Source organism: Balaenoptera borealis, assembly GCF_965194805.1.
Source record: "Balaenoptera borealis genome assembly, chromosome: X".
In the NCBI taxonomy this organism is placed as follows: Eukaryota; Metazoa; Chordata; class Mammalia; order Artiodactyla; family Balaenopteridae; genus Balaenoptera; species Balaenoptera borealis.
This window is the reverse complement of record NC_138881.1, coordinates 63,460,818-63,484,681: the sequence shown is the minus strand read 5'-3', so window position 1 is coordinate 63,484,681 and position 23,864 is coordinate 63,460,818. Positions and strand designations below refer to the sequence as shown.

Sequence of the window (23,864 nt, the reverse complement as noted above, 5' to 3'; positions counted from 1 at the left end):
AGGGGACTGGAGGAATCTCGCAGGCTGGGTTCAGAGTTAGGACACTTCGTGTCGACCAGGGATATGGTGACAACAGGAAAGTGGAGGCATGACCAGGGGGCTCTGCAATGCTTAGCTGAATATAGGTATCTGAAGAGGAGGGTGAAGGTGGAATGAGGTCCTAAGTGCATAGCTAGAGGAGTGCTGGAGCTGTTATTAAAGAATAAAAAACAAAGGAGAGAGGAAAGAAGGGAGGGGGGAAGATGGGGGGGAGAGAGAGAAAAGAAGAAGGAGGAGGGGGGAGGGGGCGGAGCAGGGGAGGGGAAGGAGGAGGAGATGGTGGAAATAAGAAGAAAGAAAAGGAGGAGAAGGAGAAAAGGGAGAAGAGTGGACAGAACTTTGTCCATTTCTGTGATATTTGTTTGAAAAAGCCAGACACATACCACTACCCAACCCCACAGCGGCTACAGGTGACTTGCAGGTGTGTATGTGTGTGTGCGTGCACACATACGCACGCATACGTATATATTTAGTCCAAGTTGTCCGCTAGGGGCTGAGTGAAAGGCGACTGACACCCTGGCTGTTACTTCCCTCCTTGAGGAAAGCCCCCTTCCTTCCTTCTCTTGACACTCCTCTCCTGCTCCAGTTACAGCCTCTTTCTAGAAATCCCTCCAGGTCCCAGGTCTGTCCTCCTCCTGGTGGGCAGCCCTGCTCCTTTTGAACACAGAGCAGAGCCATAATCAGAAATGCAGTTCTGGACACCTCATGACCAGGCATGCAAACCAGGACCAGACAGATCTGGAAGGAGCAGACAGCCGGGGTGGGCACGGGGGTGGGCAGGGAGGGCCCACTGGACATTGGCAGGAACTGCCGCCCCCTCTTTCTCTTTAGCACAGCTGAATGCCTCACTCTTCTCAACCACAAAATATAATAATTGCTCAGTTTGGTCCTTCCTTTGGGGAGATCATAATATCAGAGCTGCCATGACCATGGTGACAGGAGATCCTTTTTCCCTCTGACTTGGAGTGGGGAAGAGATAATGATCAGTGTGGGGCAGTGACAATATGTGGCCCCGTGAGGGATGGTCCCACTGTCCCTTCCAAATCATTCCAAGGCACGTACTGTTTCTGCATCCAGGGGACCTGCAAGCCTTGGAGCTCCAGGGGTTCAGCTCCATTCCTCAGGAGAGATATGGAGAGGAAAATGTAACTGTCAGACTCCGTATTTGCACTGTTGCTTCCCCAGGACACAATTCATTTGATTGAATTCAAGTGGGATAGGAAGGAAAAGAGAAAGTGCCTCTGGGGATGTTTCTATCAATATTCGCAACGTGATATCGATACTGTAAGCATTACATATATCTTGTATGTGTGTTTAGGGGAGCCTGTGTGAGTGCTGGTGTAACTTTTATTGAGGAGTCGCAACTGAACGGAGTATTAACGGGGAAAATTTTCACTTACAGTATGCCAAAACCCACCCCCACCCCGCTTTCCTGTTCCTTTAAAACACTTTCACAAAGTTCATAAGTTTCCTCTCTCTTTTGGGTTTAAAAAATCGTCCAGAACTGGTTACAGTAGAGGAATACAATGAATGAAAAAGTCAGGTGAACCATCCCACAGATACCAATTATGCAATCTGGAAAAGCATATAAGAAAACAAATATTTAAAGATACTTGATTGAGACACAGATGTAGAGAACAGACGTATGGACACCAAGGGGGGAAAACCGCGGTGGGGTGGGGATGGTGGTGTGCTGAATTGGACAATTGGGATTGACATGTATACACTGATGTGTATAAAATTGATGACTAATAAGAACCTGCAGTATAAAAAAAAAAAAAAAGGTACTTGAAAGCATCCAAAAGCAGGCAGAGGTCAAGGAGAGTTTACTCTTGAAAATGACAGTGGAGAAGGGGTAAGAGTTGAGAATTTATGGCTCTCTTATTGTAGCGTGCTCCTCAATCTCCACAGCCACTGTGGCAGGAAATGACAGACAACCTTACCACCGAAGCTGAAGATGACAGAGAATGGAGTTTAGGTCTGGAAGAGTAGCTGGAAATTTAAGTTGTGGGTTGGGGCGGGGGGCTGGAAGTTAGAGAACCTCAGAGGGCATAAGACCTAAAATATGAATAAAAACTCTACCTAAATCCCTGGATGACCAAGAATCAGGATACTGCAGATGGACAGACAGATGCACCCTCCATTTCTGGACCTAGGCCCCAGGATCCAAAGTCATCGGTTGTAAGCAAAAAGTCCTGTCACATACATGGGGCTGTTTATTTCCCAGGTGCCTGTGGATGGGCCTTCTGGTCCCTGGGTTCATTTCTTCCCCTCTGCACATCGACTTAGGGAGGCAAGTGGTAGCAGCCTTCACTACACAGACACACTATGACCCCCTCTAACTGTTAAATAATGACACCTAACCTGTCCCCCCAAATTCTTGTCTTTGGAACAAAGCTCCCAGGTATCCAGGGATGAGAGACCACAGCTCAAACTATGGACTAGAAACAGTGGTTTGAGGGCGATTAGGAGATCCTTGCTGTCCCCCAACATAACCCCACTCTCTCCCAGTGCCACAGTCTTCCCTGCAGCTGCATTCCCAGTGTGTCTATTTCTCCGCTGCGCTCTTGATATGGATATCATTCTCTTTTGGTGTCTCTGAGTCTTGCTTGTTCAACAGGCACCAAGAGAAGCAGAGAAAATGGTCACCACCACTTGGGATACAGCCTTAGCCCGAGAAGCCCAGCCCAACTAAGTGAAACCTGTACTCATATTTCCCCAAGGAGAAGAGTATTTTCACTGAGTGAAACTGCCATTATCAAAGATAAAGGAATCGTGGTGTGGCAGAGTTATGTGTAAATCTCCCTCACAGGCTGCCACCCTTCCCGATGTCCAGCCTATATGTGGTTGACTTTGATACAGCATCCCACCCCTGCCCCAGTCCCTTGCGGTGAAGTGAAGACACAGCCAAGCACAGATAGAGAAGGACCTGTGGGGAGTGAGTCCTCCTCAGCACAGAACATTCAATGGTTTTGTGTGAGCTGGCCCTGCCCTCAAATTTACACAGACGTTGAAAAATACAGAAGAGAAGTGAGGGGTCACAGAGATTTCCACATTCTCCTCTCTTCAAAGTATCCTCTTCACTCTTTCCTCCTAAGCAACCCTTCCCAAACATTCACAACCATCCCCACAATCCTCTAATGTAGAAACATGCATTGAGAGCATAAGCCTGGTGAACTAGGAGCCAGGAGGCCAAAATTCTACTCCTGGTATACCTCTAATTGGTTACCTGGCCTTGGGAGAGTCACCTCACATTTCTGGGACTAGTTTTTATTACAGGTTAAAAATAGGAAGTTTGAAGTCCATGAACGCAAGGCTCCCTTACAATTCCAGACTACCGTAATTCTCTTCCAGCGGAGGAACATTTACTAGCAACTAAGGGACATAAGAACTTTTGCTAGGCACAGTGAGAAATACAGAAATGATGGCGATACTGTCTCCCTTCTCCAGGACACAGTGAGAAACACAGAAATGATGGTGATACTGTCTCCTTTCTCCAGGACCTCAAAGTTCATGGGATTCATTTCTCCATACCTATTTCGGATTATTGCTTAATTAAGGAAGCCCGGTTGCTTCTGGTGTATTGACATGTACAAGATCCTAAGCGAATAATGTTGTTCATACTACAGATAAACGTTTTGGTATTTGCATTAGTTATCTGTTGCTTCATAACAAAGTGCCCCAAAACGTAGTGGCTCAAAGCAATAAACTCTTATCTCACAGTTTCTGTGGGCCAGCAACTCAGGAGCAGCCTAGCTGTTGGGTGGTTCTAGCTCTGAGTATTCATGAAATTGCATTCAGGATGCTGACCAGGGCTGCAGTCATCTGAAGGCTTGACCAGAGCTGGACAATGCACCTCTAAGATGATTCACCCATATGGCTATAAGCAGGAGGTCTCAGTTCTTTGCCATGTGGCCTCACCATAGGCAACTTGAGTGTCCTCTCGATATGGCATGTGGTTTTGCCCAAAGCAAGTCATCCAAGTGAGAGACCAACTGAGACAGAAGCCTCAATGCCTTTTATGACCTACTCTTGGAAGTGACACACTGGAACTTCTGCTTCTTTCTATTCATTGGAGGCAAGTCACTAAGACTAGCTCACACTCAGAGTGGGGGATTAGACTGTACCTTTTGAAGAGACTGTCAAGGAATCAATGGACACGTGAAATCATCAGGGGTATTTTTGCTTGTTTGTTTGTTTGTTTTGGTTTGGTTTTGGTTTGGGTTTATATGGGCCACAGTATTTTCAAAGGGCCATAATAAGGAAATATTTTATCTTGTTGTGCTAATTTCTCGGTCTTTCAGATTCTGTCTTACCCTTGCTCCCCTCTTTAATGGCGGCAGGGGTATGAGACTGGGCTTATTTGACTTCATTGTATTGGAGGGAGGGGGTCAAATTGGCTTCCTCCTGGTCCCTGGATCATGAACGGGCAGCTTTTCCCAGTTAAGGTTAATGTAGTCCCATTTCCTTTCGCCCTGTGGTTCCACTGCCATGTCTGTTGCTGATAATCCCATGGACTCCATTTTCAGGGCTCTGTCTGAAACTGATGAATCTTCCTCTTGACCCATCCCCAGCATGGCTTCACTTCAATGAGCAACTTCTGACTCTATCACTGGCTCTAGCCCATTGGATTGCGATATCTTGACTATAACCCAGGCTAGCCTTGAGTCCACCCAAGGTTCTCTCCTCTTCTTTCTCCTCCCCTTGCCTCATGTGAATATTTACAGATGCTTCCCACTCTTCAGAAATAAATCCCTCTACGTGCCAAATTACACATCCAGGTATACAGTTTTCATTGAAAAAATTGATCTGTCTCCCTGAGAGCCCTCCTTCTCTACCTCCAGCTCTATCATCTTGGTTCTATACTACGTGAAAGAACTGCCACAATCGAGATACAGAAAAGTTCCTCCTCATCTAAAAGATTTGTTGTGCTCTTTGCAGCCTGTTCCTCCTTATGTCCCCCGTCCCAGACAAACACCAATCTGTTTTTAATCACTGTAAGTTTGCTGGCAATCTCTAGAATTTTAAATGTGAGCATACAGTATCATTCTTGTGTTCTGCTTCATTCACTCAGTATAATAATTTTCAATGCCAACTATGTTATCAAATGCATCGGCACTTCATTCCATTTTATTGCTGAGCATTATTCTGTTGTATGGATTTCCACCTTTTGTTTTTGCTCATTATCTATTGATGACCCTTTGGACTGTTTCCCTTTTCAGGTCATATGAATCAAGTCACTACGAATATTTGCGTATGTGTCTTTGCAGGGACATACGTTTTCTCTTCTCTTGGGTAAATACCTAGGGGTGGAATAGATGGGTTATATGGTGATAAGTATATGTTCCACTATTTAGAAATCTTTCAAACAGCTATCAAATGTGTTTCTACAAGTTTAGATCCCAGCCAGCAGTGTGTGATCGTTTTAATGGCTCCATATCCTCGCCAAGAATTGGTATGGTAAAACCTTGTTACTTTTAGTCTCTTGAGTACATTAATAGTGTCACTGGAGGAACGATATTTTACATTTTTAGCAATTCAATTCATTGAGTTTTTCTTCAATACTTAGCATTTTTTTGGTGCTGTCTAAGACATCTCGACCTAAGCAAAGGTCACAGAGATATTCTCATATATTCTCTTGTAGAAGAATTATGTATCTAGCTTTTTTTACATTTAGTTTTAGATTCATCTCAAATTATTTTTGCATATGGACTGACATTGGTTTGGTTGTTTCCTTTTTATTTTCTTCAGTTGGTTCTAACACTGTTTGTAGAGGGAAACTTAACTTTCCTTATTGGATTTTCTGGCACCTTGGTCAAGAATGAACTGGCCATAATGTGTGGTTCTATTCTGCACTCTTTTTTCTGTCCCGTTGAGCACTGCTCTATCCTTATGCCAATGTCACACTGTCCGGATTACTGTACTTTGATTATCCTAGGAAGAAAGGGCAGCACGGAGAGAACCAATGCATCACTGTCTTGGTCCACATCTCTTCTTAGAGAAACACAGGCAATGGAATTTGAACATATAGAGTCAAGTGTAGTAGAATTAAGGATGTGTTTTGAAATCCATCCATGTTTCTGTGTATCGCATCAAACCACCTGCAACCCGCACAGTTCTCCAGCCTGTCAGATGACTGGTTTACACTCCAAAGCCAAAAGAGTTGATTGTGGAAGCAGAGAGTGGGGAGTTCTGGGATTTGTTTTCTGTTTGGTTGTTCCACAGTCAACCACTATCTGTGTCCACCAAAATTTGCATTTCATATAACTGTCAAGTTTTATGAAATATTATTCTTTTGATTGGTTTCAAGCAATTAAAAATGAAAAAGTAAATCGTAGCGCCCAGTGTGCACAGAAACAGGTGGTGGGCCAGTTTTTGCTCACAGGTTATAACTTGGTAACCCCTGATCAAAGTTGTCTATGCATTGTCCAGTAGCTTCAAACTCATTTTACAAGGCCAGGATCACCTTGACAAAAAAACAGGCAAAAATATACAAAAAATGAAAATTATAGGCCCATATCACTGATGAACATAAATGCAAAAATCTTCAAAAAAATATTAGCAAGCCAAATCCAGCAATACATTAAAAAGACCATACACCATGATAAAGTGGGATTCATCCCAGGGATGTAAATATGGTTCAATATGTGCAGATCTATCGATGTGATACATCACATTAACAAATTGAAGAATAAAAACCACGTAATAATCTCAAGAGATGCAGGAAAAAAAGCTTTGGACAAAATTTGATATCCATTTATTATAAAAACTCTCAACAAAGTGGGTATAGAGGGAACTTAGTTCGACATAATAAAGGCCATATATGACAGACCCACAGCTAACATCACTCAGTGGTGAAAAGCTGAAAGCTTTTCCTCTATGATCAGGAACAAGACAAGAATGCCCACTCTCAGCATTTTTACTCAACATAGTATTGGAAATCCTAGCCACAGCAATCAGAAAAGAAAAAGGAACCCAGGTTGGAAAGGAAGAAGTGAAACTACCACTGCTTGCAGATGACATGATACCAGACACAGAAAGCCCTAAAGATGCCAACAAAAAAACTGTTGGAACTTACCAAAGAATTCGATAAATTTGCAGGATACAAAATTAATATACAGAAATCTGGTGCATTCCTATACACTAACAACACACTATCAGAAAGAGAAGTTAAGAAAACAATCCCATTTACCATTGCATTAAAAACAACAACAACAACAAACAAACAAACAAAAAACCCCTAGGAACAAATCTAACTAAGGATGTAAAAGATGTGTACTCTGAAAACTATAAGACACTGATGAAAGTAATGGAAAACAACGCAAAGAGATGGAAAGGTATACTCTGTTCATGGATTGGAAGAAGTAATATTCTTAACATGGCCATATTACCCCAGGCAATCTACAGACTCAATGCAATGCCTATAAAATATCAATGTCATTTTTCACAGAACTAGAACAAATAATTCTAGACTTTGTGTGGAAATACAGAAGATCCTAAACAGCTAAAACAAGCTTATGAAAGATAAAGAAAACCAAAGGTGTCACAGTCCCTGATTGGAAACTATACTGCAAAGCTACAGTAATCAAAAAAGTATGGTACTGGCACAAAAATAGACATATAGATCGATGGAACCGAATAGAGAGACCAGAAGTGAACCCACTCTTATATGGGCAATTAACCTATGACAGAGGAGGCAAGAATATGCAATGGGGAAAAGACAGACTCTTCAGTAAATGGTGTTGGGAAAATCAGACAGTTACATGCAAAAGAAGCAAACTGGAGTGCTTTCTTACACCATATACAAATATAAACTCAAAATGCATTAAAGGCTTAAGTGTGAGACCTGAAACCATAAAACTTCTAGAAGAAAACATAAGCAGTACGCACTTTGACATCGGTCTTAGCAATATTTTTTTGTATATGTCTCATCAGGCAAATGAAACAAAAGCAAAATTATACAAATGGGACTACATCAAACTAAAAAGCTTTTGCACAGTGAAGGAAACTATTTTAAAAAACCCGAAAAGGCCACCTACTGAATGGCAAATGATATTTGCCATACATTGTTTGTCAGATACAAACAATGTATCTGACAAGGGATTAATATCAAAAATATAAAAAGAATTCATAAAACTCAATATCAAGAAAACAAACAACCCAACTAAAAAATGGGTAGACGACCTGAATAGATATTTTTCCAAAGAAGATATACAGAGAGCCAACAGCAACATGAAAAGATGTTCAATATCACTAATCATCAGGGAAATGTGAATCAAGTCCACAATGAGGTATCACTTCACACCTGTCAGAATGGCCACTATCAAAAAGAAAACAGATAACAAGGTTGGTGGAAAGGAACCTTCATGCAGTATTGGTGAGAACATAAACTGATGCAACCGCTATGGAAAACATTATGGAGATTCCTGAAAAAATGTAAAAATGGAATGACCATATCATCAAGCCATTCCTCTTCTGGGTATTTATCAGAAGAAAACAAAAACACTAATTAGAAAAGAAATATGCACCCCTATGTTCACTGCATCATTATTTACCATAGCCAAGATATAGAAGTAACCTAAGTTCCCACCTATAAATGAATAGGTAGAGAAGATGTGGTATATATATACAATAGAATATTAGTCAGCCATTAAAAAGAATGAAATATGGAAAAAGAACTAAAGAAATTAGAAAATGGTATATTTTAAAATTAGAATATCAGTAAAGAGATAAATAATTATAAAGAGGGACCAAACACAAATTCTGAAGCTAAAAATTGCAATAACTAAAATGAAAAATTCACTATAGAGTATCAGCAGCAGATTTGAGCAGGCAGAAAAATCAGCAAACTTGAAGGTAGGAAATGGGAATCATCAAATCAGAGGAGCAGAACGAAAAAAACATGAAGAGAAGTAAGCAGAGCATAAGGTACTTATAGGACATTATTAAATGGACCAACATATGCATTATAGGAGTCCCAGAAGTGAGAAAGGGGCAGAAAGATTATTTGAAGAAATAATGGCCAAGATTCACATTTCTCTAATAATTAGCAATGTTGAGCATCTTCTCATGGGCTTTCTGGCCGTCTGTATATCTTCTTTGGAGAAATGTCAATTTGGATCTTCTGCCCATTTTGTGATTCGGTTGGTTTTTATTTTTTATTACTGAGCTATTTGAGCTGTTTGTATATTTTGGAGATGAATCCCTTGTCAGTCACATTATTTGCAAATATTTTCTCCCATTCTGTGGGTTGTCTTTTTGTTTTGTTTATGGTTTCTGTTGCTGTGCAAAAGCTTTTAAGTTTCATTATGTCTCATTTGTTTATTTTTGTTTTTATTTTCATTACTCTAGGGGGTGGATCAAAACTACAATGAAGTATCACAGCACACAGGTCAGAATGGCCATCATCAAAAAGTCTACAAACAATAAATGCTGGAAAGGGTGTGGAGCAAAGGGAACCCTCCTACACTGCTGGAGGTACAGCCACTATGGAGAACAGTATGGAGGTTCCTTACAAAAACTAAAAATAGAACTACCATATGATCCAGCAATCCCACTCCTGAGCATATATCCGGAGAAAACCATACTTCAAAAAGATACATGCACCCCAATGTTCATTGCAGTACTATTTACAATAGCCAAAACAGGGAAGCAACCGAAATGTCCATCAACAGAGGAATGGATAAAGAAGAAGTGGTACATATATACAATGGGATGTTACTCAGACATAAAGAAGAGTGAAATAATCCCATTTGCAGCAAGATGGATGGATCAAGCGGTGATCATACTGAGTAAAGTAAGTCAGACAGAGAAAGACAAATATCATATGATATCACTTATATGTGGAATCTAAAAAAAGGATACAAATGAACTTATTTAAAAAACTGAAACAGATTTCACAGTCTTCAAAAACAAACATATGGGACTTCCCTGGTGGCACAGTGGAAACTTTTCTGTGTAGTGATCTAGCATAGGGTTCAGCAAACTGTTTATATAAAGGGCCAGAATTGTTGGGCCATACAGTCTCTGCCAAAACTACTCAACTCCAGTGTCATAGTGGAAAAGCAGGCATAGACAATACGCAAACAAATGTACAAGGTTATGTTCCAATAAAAGTTTATTATCAAAATCGGGACATGGGCCAAAGTCATCTCTGATTGTTCTGATTTGCCAAGCTATTCTTGATCTAGCATTTCTGTTTTTATATATATATATTCCCATTATTTAAAACATTTTGATGTCATTTAAAAAGATGTTTAATTTCATCTTATAATTGCTATTGTAATATAGAAACACAATTTAAATTTTTGAAACTGTATCCCATGACTTCCTACAAGCATTTATTATATCTCCTAGTTTTTGCCAGTGCTTACCAGTTTCAATGTATACAATGATGTCATCTAAAAAAACATTGGGGCCTTCCTGGCCGCGCTGTGGTTAAGAATCCACCTGCCAATGCAGGGCACACAGGTTCAAGCCCTGGTCCGGGAAGATCCCACATGCCGTGGGGCAACTAACCCTGTGCACCACAACTACTGAGCCTGCCCTCTAGAGCCCATGAGCCACAACTACTGAAGCACGTGCCACAACTACTGAAGCCTGCACGCCTAGAGCCTGTGCTCCACAACAAGACAAGCCACCACAATGAGAAGCCCGTGCACCACAACGAAGAGTAGCCCCTGCTCGCCACAACTAGAGAAAGCCCGTGTGCAGCAACAAAGACCCAATGCAGCCAAAAATAAATAAATTTTTAAAAAATTTAAAAAATAAAAAATTAAATAAAAATAACATTGTTGCTTAGTCCTTTCTAATACTTATGCATTTTATTTCTCCTTGAATTATTGAAATAGCTAGAATTTTCAGAACTATTATGAAACAGTAGTTATAAGACTGGCCATAGTTGCCTTGCTACCAGTCATAAATGAAGAATGGAGAGATTGGTTCAAGATGGCGTAGTAGAAGGACATCCGCTCACTCCCTCTTTTGAGAGCACCAGAATCACAACTAACTGCTGAACAATCATCAACAGGAAGAAAATGGAACTCATGAAAAAAGATACCCCACATCCAAAGACAAAGGAGAAGCCGTAATGAGAGGTTAGGAGGGGTGCAATCATGATAAAATCAAATCCCATAACCGCTGGGTGGGTGACTCACAAACTGGAGAACAATTATACCACAGAAGTCCACCCACTGGAGTGAAGGTTCTGAGACCCAAGTCAGGCTTCCCAACCTGGGGGTCCAGCAACAGGAGGAAGAATCCCCAGAGAATCAGACTTTGAAGGCAAGCGAGATTTGATTGCAGGACTTTGACAGGACTGGGGGAAACAGAGACTCCACTCTTGGAGGGCACACACAAAATAGTATGCACACCAGAACCCAGGGGAAAGGAGCAGTGGTGACCCCATAGGACACTGAACCAGATTTACCTGCTAGTGTTGGAGGGTCTCCTGAAGAGGCAGGGGGTGTCTGTGGCTCATGGCAGGGACAAGGAGACTGGTGGAAGAAATTCTGGGAAGTACTCATTACCATGAGCCCTTCCAGAGTCTGCCATTAGCTACACCAAAGAGCCTCTAGCCTCCAGTGCTAGGTCGCCTCAGGCCAAACAACCAACAGGGAGGAAACTCAGCCCCACCCATCAGCAGACAAGCAGATTAAAGTTTTACTGAGCTTTGCCAACCAGAGCAACAACCAGCTCTACCCACCACCAGTCCTTTCTATCAGGAAGCTTGCACAAGCCTCTTAGATAGCCTCACCCGCCAGAGGGCAGACAGCAGTATACAATATAAAACTCCAGAAAAAAAATTAAATGAAGTGGAGATAAGCAACCTTCCAGAAAAAGAATTCAGAATAATGATAGTGAAGGTGATCAAGGTCCTCGAAAAAAGAATGGAGGCAAAGATTGAGAGGATGCAAGAAATGTTTAACAAAGACCTAAAAGAAGTAGAGAACAAACAAACAGAGAGGAACAATACAATAACTGAAATGAAAAATACACTAGAAGGAATCAATAGCAGAATAACTGAGGCAGAAGAACGGATAAGTGACCTGGAAGACAGAATGGTGGAAATCACTGCCATGGAACAGAATAAAGAAAAAAGAATGAAAAGAAATGAAGATAGCCTAAGAGACTTGTGAGACAACATTGAACACACCAACATTCGCATTATAGTGGTCCCAGGAGGACAAGAGAGAGAGAAAGGACCCAAGAAAATATTTGAAGAGATTATAGTCAAAAACTTCCCAAACATGGGAAAGGAAACAGCCACCCAAGTCCAGGAAGTGCAGAGAGTCCCAGGCAGGATAAACTCAATGAGAAACACGACGTAACACATAATAATCAAATTGACAAAAATTAAAGACAAAGAAAAATTATTAAAAGCAACAAGGGAAAAACGACCAATAACGTACAAGGGAACTCCCATAAGGTTAACAGCTGATTTCTCAGCAGGAACTCTACAAGCCAGAACGGAGTGGCATGATATATTTAAAGTGATGAAAGGGAAGACCTTACAACCAAGATTACTCTACCCGGCAAGGATCTCATTCAGATTCAACAGAGAAATCAAAAACTTTACAGGTAAGCAAAAGCTAAGAGAATTCAGCACCACGAAACCAGCCCTAAAACAAATGCTAAAGGAACTTATCTAATTGGGAAACACAAGAGAAGAAAAGGACCTACAGAAACAAACCCAAAAAATTGAGAAAAAGGTAATAGGAACATACATATCGATAATTACCTTAAATGTGAAGGGATTAAATGTTCCAACTACAAAACACAGGCTCACTGAATGGATACAAAAACAAGACCCATATATATGCTGTCTAAACTATAACCACTTCAGACCTAGGGACACATACAGACTGAAAGTGAGGGGATGGCAAAAGATATTCCATGCAAATGGAAATCAAAAGAAGCTGGAATAGCAATACTCATATCAGATAAAATAGACTTTAAAATAAAGAATGTAACAAGACACAAGGAAGGACATTACATAAGGATCAAAGGATCAATCTAAGAAGAAGATATAACAATTATAAATACATATGCACCCAATATAGGAGCATATCAATACATAAGGCAAATGTTAACAGCTATTAAAGAGGAAATCGACAGTAACACAATAATAGTGGGGGACTTTAACACCTCACTTACTCCAATGGACAGATCATCCAGACATAAAATGAATAAGGAAACACAAGCTTTAAATGACATGATAGACCACATGGAGTTAACTGATATTTATAGGACATTCCATCTGAAAACAGCAGATTATATTTTCTTCTCAAGTGCATGCAGAACATTCTCCAGGATAGATCACATCTTGGGTCACAAATCAAGCCTCAGTAAATTTAAGAGAACTGAAGTCATATCACGCATGTTTTCTGACCACAACACTGTGAGATTAGAAATAAATTACAGGGGAAACAAAGTAGAAAACACAAACACATGGAGGCTAAACAACATGTTACTAAATAACCAGGACATGACTGAAGAAACAAAAAACTACCTAGAGACAAATGACAATGAAAACACGATGATCCAAAACCTATGGGATGTAGCAAAAAAAGTTCTAAGAGGGAACTTTATAGCAATAGAATCCTACCTCAAGAAACAAGAAAAATCTCAAATAAACAGTTTAACCTTACACCTAAAGGAACTACAGAAAGAAGAACAAACAAAACCCAAATTTAGTAGAAGGAAAGAAATCATAAAGATCAGAGAAGAAATAAATGAAATAGAAACAAAGAAAACAATAGGAAATTTCAATAAAACTAAAAGCTGGCTCTTTGAGAAGATAAACAAAATTGATTAACCTTTATACAAACTCATCAAGAAAAAGAGGGAGAAGACTCAAATCAATAAAATTAGAAATGAAAAAGAAGTTACAACAGACACCACAGAAATACAAAGCATCATAAGAGACTACTACAAGCAACCATATGCCAATAAAATGGACAACTTGGAAGAAATGGGCAAATTCTTAGAAAGGTATAACCTTCCAAGACTGAACAAGGAAGAAATAGAAAATATGAACAGACCAATCAGAAGTAACGAAATTGAAACTGTGATTAAAAATCTTCCGACAAACAAAAGTCCAGGACCAGGTGGCTTCACAGGTGAATTCTATCAAACATTTAGAGAGAGCTCACACCCAAAACTCATTCTATGAAGCTGCCATCACCCTGATACCAAAACCAGACAAAGATACTACAAAAAAAGAAAATTACAGAGCAATATCACTGATGAATATATGCAAAAATCCTCAACAAAATACTATCAAACAGAATACAACAACATACTAGAAGGATCATAAACCATGATCAAGTAGGATTTATCCCAAGGATTCTTCAATATACGCAAATTAATCAATGTGATACACCATATTAACAAATTGAAGAATAAAAACCATATGATCATCTCAATAGATGCAGAAAAAGCTTTTGACAAAATTCAACACCCATATATGATAAAAACTCTCTAGAAAGTCAGCATAGAGGGAACCTACCTCAACATAATAGAGGTCATATATGACAAACGCACAGCAAACATCATTCTCAATGGTGAAAAACTGAAAGAATTTCCTCTAAAAGAGGAACAAGACAAGGATATCCACTCTCACCACTATTATTCAACATAGAACTGGAAGTCCTAGCCACAGCAATCAGAGAAGAAAAAGCAATAAAAGTAATACAAATTGGACAAGAAGAAGTAAAACTGTCACTGTTTGCTGATGACATGATACTATATATAGATAATCCTAAAAATGCCACCAGAAAACTACTAGAGCTAATCAAAGAATTTGGTAAAGTTGCAGGATACAAAATTAGTGCACAGAAATCTCTTGCATTCCTATACACTAACAATGAAAGACCAGAAAGAGAAATGAAGGAAACAATCCCATTCCCCAATGCAACAAAAAGAATGAACCACCTAGGAACAATTCTACATAAGGAGGTAAAAGAACTGTCCTCAGAAAATTATAAGACACTGATTAAAGGAATAAAGTATGACACAAACAGATGGAGAGATACACCATGTTCTTGGATTGGAAGAATCAATATTGGGAAAATGACTATACTACCCAAAGCAATTCACAGATTCAGTGCAATCCCTATCAAATTACCAATGGCATTTTTTTACAGAACTAGAACAGAAACACCTTAAAATTTGTATAGAGACACAAAAGACCCCGAATAGCTAAAGCAATCTTGAGAAAAGAAACACAAAAAACAAAACGGAGCTGGAGGAATCAGGCTCCCTGACTTCAGACTATACTACAAAGCTACAGTAATCAAGACAATATGGTACTGGCACAAAAACAGAAATATAGATCAATGGAACGGGATAGAAAGCCCACAGATAAACCCACACACCTGTGGTCAACTAATCTATGAAATTGGAGGAAAGGATAAACAATGGAGAAAAGACAGTCTCTTCAATAATTGGTGCTGGGAAAACTGGACAGGTACATTTAAAAGAATGAAATTAGAACACTTCCTAACACCATACACAAAAATAAACTCAAAATGGATTGAAGACCTAAATGTAAGACCAGACACTGTAACGCTCTTAGAGGAAAACATAGGAAGAACACTCTTTGATATAAATCACAGCAAGATCTTTTTTGACCCACGTCCTAGAAAAATGGAAATTAAAAAAAAAAAAACAGTGGGACCTAATGAAACTTAAAAGCCTTTGCACAGCAAAGGAAACCATAAACAAGATGAAAAGACAACCCTCTGAATGGGAGAAAATGTTTGCAAACGAAGCAACTGACAAAGGACTAATCTCCAAAATATACAAGCAGCTCATGCAGCTCAATATCTAAAAAACAAACAACCCAATCCAAAAATGGGCAGAAGATCTAAATAGACATTTCTCCAAAGAAGGTGTACACATTGCCAACAAATGCATGAAAGGATGCTCAACATCACTAATCATTAGAGAAATGCAAATCAAAGCTACAGTGAGGTATCACCTCACACTGGTCAGAATGCCCATCATCAAAAAATCTACAAACAATAAATGCTGGAGAGGGTGTGGACAAAAGGGAACCCTCTTGCACTGTTGGTGGGAATGTAAATTGATACAGCTGCTATGGAGGACAGTATGGAGGTTCCTTAAAAAACTAAAAATAGAATTACCATATGACCGAGCAATTCCACTATTGGGCATATACCCTGAGAAAACCATAACTCAAAAAGAGTCATGTACCACAATGTTCATTGCAGCTCTATTTACAATAGCCAGGACATGGAAGCAACCTAAGTGTCCATTGACAGATGAATGGATAAAGAAGATGTGGCACATATATACAATGGAATATTACTCAGACATAAAAAAGCATGAAATAATGCCATTTGCAGCAAGGTGGATGGATTAAGCGGTGATTATACTGGGTAAAGTAAGTCAGACAGAGAAAGACAAATATCATATGATATCACTTATATGTGGAGTCTAAAGGAAGGATAGAAATGAAGTTATTTAAAAAACTGAAACAGATTCACAGAGTTCAAAAACAAACCTATTGGACTTCCGTGGTGGAGCAGAGCTAAGAATCCACCTGCCAATGCAGGGGACACAGGCTTGAGCCCTGGTCTGGGACGATCCCACATGCTGCGGAGCAACTAAACCCGTGCGCCATAACTACTGATCCTGCACTCTAGATCCCACGAGCCACAGCTACTGAGCCTGCATACCACAACTACTGAAGTCTGCACGCCTAGAGCCCATGCTCCACAACAAGAGAAGCCACCATAATGAAAAGCATATCCACTGCAACAAACAGTAGCCCCCAGTCACCACAAATAGAGAAAGCCGGTGCACAGCAACAAAGACCCGACATAGCCAAAAATAAATAAAGAAACAAATAAAATTTAAAAATTTTTTAAAACCCCAAACTTATGGTTACCAAAGGGGAAAGGTGGGGGGAGGGATTAATTAGGAGTTTGGGATTAAGATATACACACTAATATATATAAAATAGATAATCAACAAGGACTTACTGTATAGCACAGGGAACTCTGCTCAATACTCTGTAATATATGGGAGAAGAATCGGAAAAAGAATGTATATATATATATATATATATATATATATATATATATATATATGCATAAATCAATCACTTCGCTGTACACCTGAAACTAACAGAACATTGTAAATCAATTATACTCCAATATAAAATAAAATTTTTTTAAAAAGAAAAAAAGAATTAATGGCCAAAAGACTTCCCAAATTTGATGAATTACATGAATCTACAAATCCAACAAACTATGTAACTACATTTTGTGTAAACCCAGAGACCCACACTGAGACACATTATAATCAAACTATCTAAATCCAAAGAGAAAGAGAGCATCTTGGAGGCAGCAAGAGAAAAATGACTCATCAGACAGAAAGTAACTGCAATAAAATTATCAGCAAATTTCTAAGCAGACATTTTGGAGGCCAAAAGGTGGTGGAGTATATTTAAACTACCAAACAAAGAAACCTGTGAACCAATAATTCTAAGTCTGGCAAAACTGTCCTGCAAAAGTGAAGGAGAAATTACAACATTTCCAGATAAACAAAAGCTGAGGATGTTCATTACTATCAAACCCACTTTACAAGAAATCCTACGGGGCGTTTTTCAGGTTGAAATGAAAGGCTGATAGTAACTCCCAGCCATATGAAGACTTAACGACCTTCAGCAAAGGTAAACCCAAGGGAAAATGTAAAAGCCAGTATTTTTGTAATTTTTATTCATAACTCCACTTTTTATTTTCTATGGGATTTAAAATATGCAATTTTTGGCATCAATAATACAAGAGGAAAGGTGCTGTACAGAGTAATTTTTGTATGCAATTGAACTCACATTGGTTTCAATGTATGATAGGCTGTTATAAGATGTTATATGCTGCTTCATGGTAACCACCAAGAAAATACATGTATAGAATATACACAAAATGAAATAAGGGAACCAAAATGTTTCATTACCAAAAAGTCAACTAAATACAAAAGAAGAGAGTGATGGAGGAAATGAGGGACAGAAAAGCTATAAAACATATGAAAAATAAATAGCAAATGACAGAAATAAGTCCTTTTTCATTAGTAATTACTTTAAATGTAGAGAGATTAAACTCTCCAAGGCAGAGATCAGCAGAATAGATCTTTGAAAAATAGGATCCAACTATACGTTCTCTGCAAGAAACTCCCTTTAGGTCTACAGATACGCATAGCTTGAACGTGAAAGAATGGAGAAATATATTCCAGGCAAACAGTAACCAAAGGAGAGCAGATGTGGTATATTTATATCAGACAACATAAACTTTAAGTCAAAAAATGTTACAAGAGACAAGGAAGGACCTATATACAGATAACATGGTGTATTTACCAAGAAGTTATAACAATTATAAGCATATAAGAACCAAACATCATTCCCAAAATATATGAAGCAAATACTGACACAAGTGAAGGTAGAAATAGATGGGTCTGCAATAATAGTTGGAAACTTGAATATCTCACTCTCAATAATGTATACAACTAGATTTAAGATCAATAAGGAAATAGAGGACCATAAATCAACTGGAACAGACATATACAAAACATTCCACACAACAACAGAAGAATACACATTCTTCTCGAGTGCACATGGAACATTCTCTACTATAGACTATATGTTAGGCCATAAAACAAGTCTAATTAAATTTTAAAAGTATGAAATCATACAAACAATCTTTTAAAATCACAGTGGAATGAAGCTAGAGTTAGAAATTTTTATAGAAGTTGGAAAATCCACAAATATGTGGAAATTAAGCAACGTTTTCTTAACACACTTAAAGATTAAGATTGTAAATTTAATGTTATTATATTTTATTACAATTTTAAATAGTAATTTTTTTAAATTGGAGAGGTAGAACATCGAGGGAATTATGCTAAGTGAAATAAGTCAGACAGAGAAAGACAAATACCATATGATCTTATTTATATGTGGAACTTAAAACAGCAACATCAACAAACCAAGCTCATAGATACAGAGAACAGATTGGTGGTTGCCAGAGCTGGGGTGGGTAGGGGGTGGGAGAAATGGATGAAGGGAGTCAAAAGATACAAACTTTCAGTTATAAAATAATTAAGTCACTGGGATATAATATACAGTATGGTAACTATGTTTAATAATACTGTATTCCATATTTAAAAGATGCTAGAAGAGTAGATTCTAAAAGTTATCACAAGAAAAAATGTTGTAACTATGTTTGGTGACGGATGTTAACTAGACTTATTGCAGGGATTATTTCACAATATATACAAATATTAAGTCATTGTGTTGTATACCTGGAAACTAATATAATGTTATATATCAATTATACCTTGATTTAAAAATGGAGCGACAGAGAATCACAGCTTACTGGATCAGAAACCTCCATGAGAACCAGTACTGGTGTAGGAAAATCTTATCTGTAATTGACAAAGTCCTGGAGGCTCAGTGTGGACAAGTTTGAGAGCTAAAAACTCCACAATGGCCTGGACATAGAGGGGCCTCATACTTTTGTGAGTTTGGACTCCAGGGGAGCAACCAAGTTCTCACAATGAAGATCAGAGGAAAAAATATCCCTTCCTGCTTCCAGTAGGGAGAGGGTAAAAGTGAGCATTTTGAAATATGCCCAGAGCTTTCCTTAACAAGGTGTACCCTCAAGGTACCAGAGCATAACTAATCGGTGTTTTACCAGACCCTATTCAACCTATGGAGCGGGAAATGCCCTATTCTAACCCTCCCTGGTCTTCCTGTCTCACAGAAAGGGAAAAAAACAAAACAAAACTAGAAGCACTTGAGAAGGTCACAGCCCAGGGGCACAGACTCAGTAAAATATTGAGATTGAATCATAGGACCATAGAATGCTTCCCCTCTCCCCACACTTAACAAATCACATCAATAGATCTCCTCTGTAATAACAGGGGAGTATTACTGTAAAAACTGCATGTCTCAGATATTATTTAAGAAGTCTCTAAGGAAACAAAAAGTATCAGAGACACAAACAAGGGCAGAGGAAATTTAAGCCTCTGATATAGCTACAGGTACAGCAAACAATAAACATAACCTAACATTTAGCCAGATAAACATAAAACCTGGCACTAAAGGCCTATTTCCCTCAGTTTTTTTTTTTTTTTTTTTTACCCAGTACATATTGTCCATCTTTCAACAAAAAGTTGCAAGGCATACTAAAAGATCAAAAACACAGTTGGAAGAGAGAGCAAGCATCAAAATCAGACTCAGATACAGCAGAGGTGTTAGTATAATCAGACCAGGAATTTAAAACAACTATGATTAATATACCTAGGGCTCTAATGAAAAAGGTGGACAACATACAAGAACAGATGGTAATGTAAGAAAAGAAATGGAAACTCAAAGAAATAATTAAAATCAAATGCTAGAAATCAATAACACTGTAACAGCAAAGAATGCCTTTCATGGGCTCATCAATAGACTGGAAATAGCTGAGGAAATAATAAGTGAGCTTGAGAAACAGAGGGCTAGAGAAAAGATAAACTGCTAAAACTAATAAAAGGAAATGTGATGTAGCTATGTTAATTTCAGACAAAATAGACTGCCAAGTAGGGAAAATTATCAAGGATAAAAAAGAATATTAAATAACGATAAAGGGGCTAATTCTCTAAAAACACATAAAAGTTTTTTTTAAATCTGTACACACCTAATAACAGATACCTCAAATATGTGAGGTAAAACTGAATTGCAAGGAGAAATAGATAAATCCACTATTATAGTTGGAGACTTCAATTTTCCACTATGAGTAACTGACAGATCCAGCAGGCAGAAAGTCAGTACGACATAGTTGAATTGACCAGAATCATCATTAATTGGATCTAATTGACATATATATAATACTTTACCCAACAACAGCAGAATACACGTTATTCTCAAACTCACATGGAACATTCACCAAGAGATTCTGGGCCTTACAGCATACTTTAACAAATTTAAAAGGATAGAAATCATACAGTGAATGCACTGAGACCACAATGGAATTAGACTACAAATCAGGAACAGAAGGACAGTAAGAAAATCCTCAAATACTTGGAGATTAAATAACACATGCATCAAAGCAGTCTAAATAGAAACTTTAAAATATTTTGAGCTAAATTAAAATGAAAATACAACTTATCAAATTTGTGGGATGCAGCAAAAGCAGGACTTAGAGGGATATTTGTACCAGTAAATGCATATATTAAAAAAGAAAGATCTAAAATAAATAATCTAAGCTTTCACCTTAGGAAACCAGAAAAAGAAGAACAAATTAAATCCAAAGTAAGTAGAAGAGAAGAAATTTTAAAATTAGAGCAGAAATCTATGAAACTGAAAAGAGGAAATCAATAGAGAAAATCAACAAAACCAAAAGTTGGATCTTTGAAAACATCAATAAAATCTATAAACCTCCAGCTAGGTTAACTATGAAAAAAGGAGGTAAGATCCAAATTATTAATACCAATAATGAGCAAGGGGTCATCACAACTGATTTCATGGACATTAATACCATAATAAAGGAATATTATGAAAAACCGTATGCCCACAAATCTGATATCCCGGATGAAACAGACTAATTCTTTGAGAGACATAATCTACCAAAACTCACACAAGAAGAGACAGATAATCTGAATATATATGTATATGTTTATATACATATACCTATATATATATACACATTAGTATGTTATACATATAACATACTTGCATGTATACATATATGTATATAATATAAAATACTTTTTAAATATATGTAATTAAATCAATAATCTTCAAAACAGAAAGCATCAGACTCAAATGCGTTCACTGGTGAATGCTACCAAATTTTCAAGAAAAATTTGTAACAATTCTTGACAACGTCATTCAAAAAATAGAAGTGCAGGAAATACTACCTAACTTATTCCATGGAGCCAGGATTACCCTAATATCAAAATCAGACAAAGACACTATAAGAAAGGAAAATTACAGACCAATATTTATCATAATGTAAAAATCCTCAACAAAATATTAGCAAATCAAATCCAACAATGCATAAAAAGAATAATATACCATGACCAAGTGGGATTTATTAAAAGCATGCAAGGCTAGTTCAAACTTAGAAAATCAATTAATGTCCCCTATCATCACATCAATAGGCTAAGGAAGAAAAATCATTTACTATCAATAAATGCATAAAATGCATTTGACAAAATCATTTTAATCTAAAAATAGAGACAGGGATAGAAAAAGAAGTAGATTAGAGATAGAGATAGAAAGAGATTTATTATAATTGTCTCATGTGATTATGGAGTCTGAGAACTCCCATGACCTGCTGTCTGTGGCCCAGAGACCCACAAAAGCCGGTGGTGTGGTTCAATGCCTGAGAACCTGAGAGTCAATGGTGTAGATTCCAGTCTGAGTCTGAAGATCTAAGAACCAGGAGCATGGAGGGCAGGAGAAGATTGATGTCCCAGCCATGCAGTCAGGCAGAGAGGGAGTGAATCCTCCCTTGCACCACCTTTTTGTTATATTTAGGCCCTTAACAGATGGCATGATCCTCACCCACACTGGGGAGGGCAATCCACTACACTCAGTCTACTGATTCAAATGTTAATTTCTTCCAGAAACATCCTCATTGAAGCACACAGAAATAATGTTTAACCAAGTATCTGGGCATCCCTTGATCCAGTCAAGTTGACACATAAAATTAATTACCACAATACTTAATGGTGAGAAACTAGATGCTTTCCTAGGATTAGGAACAAGGCAAAGATATCTACTCACACAACTCCTGTTCAACATTGTACTGGATGTTCTAGCTAATGCAATAAGAAAAGAAGTAGAGGTATATAGATTGGGAAGAAAGAAATAAAAATGTCTTCTTTTATATTACCTGATGGTCTATGTAGAAAATCCTAAAGAATCAACCAAAAAAACTCTTAGAACTAATAAGAAATTACAGGAAGATTGTAAGATACAAGGTTGACATACAAATGCCAATTGCTTTCCTATATACCAGCAATGAACAATCAGAATTTCAAAATAAAAACACAATGACATTTATATTAGCACAAAAACAACAAAATAATTAAATATAAAATGAATAAAACATACACAAGTTCTATATGAGGAAAACTAAAAAACTCCGATAAAAGTGATCAAATAAGATTCAGTGGAAAGATATTCCATGTACATGGTTATGAAGACTCAATATTGTTAAAATGTTAGTTCTTCCCAACCTGTGCTGATAGATTCAACACAATCCAAATCAAAATTCCACCAGGTTATTTTGTGGATATAGGCAAACCAATTTTAAAGTATATATGTAGGGACTTCCCTGGTGGCCCAGCAGTTAAGCCTCTGCACTCCCAATGCAGGTGGCCTGGGTTCAATCTCTGGTCAGGGAACTAGATCCCACATGCTGCAACTAAGAGCCTGCATGCTGCAACTAAAAGATCCCACGTGCTGCAACTAAAGATTCCGCGTGCCACAACTAAAGATTCCACATGCCGCAACCAAAGATCCCGCACGCTGCAACAAAGATCCTGCATGCTGCAACGAAGATCCCTCATGCTGCAACTAAAGACCTGGCACAGCCAAATAAATAAATAAATAAAGCTTTAAAAAAATAAATGAAAAATAAAGTACATATGCAAAAGCAAGACCCAGAATAGCCAATATATTCTTTTTTTTCAAATTTTATACATATACTATATATATTATATATTGTTTATATTTAATATACATTATATATAGTTATAGATTTTACATTTATGAAGTTTTATATATATATATATAGTTGTCAAGTTTAATACATTGC

The 23,864-nt window shown here is 38.0% G+C and overlaps 1 pseudogene across 1 annotated transcript in view; it reads right to left on the bottom strand.

Moving 5' to 3' along the window:
- Positions 1-23,553, bottom strand: part of LOC309620594 (testican-3 pseudogene) — a 92,443-nt pseudogene extending 68,890 nt beyond the window's left edge. The window contains exons 1-2 of the transcript XR_014249891.1: positions 23,536-23,553; positions 10,645-23,492 (exon numbers count right to left, since the gene is read on the bottom strand). The product of XR_014249891.1 is annotated as a testican-3 pseudogene (transcript). The remainder of the gene's footprint in view (positions 1-10,644; positions 23,493-23,535) is intronic.
- Positions 23,554-23,864: the final 311 nt, after the last annotated feature.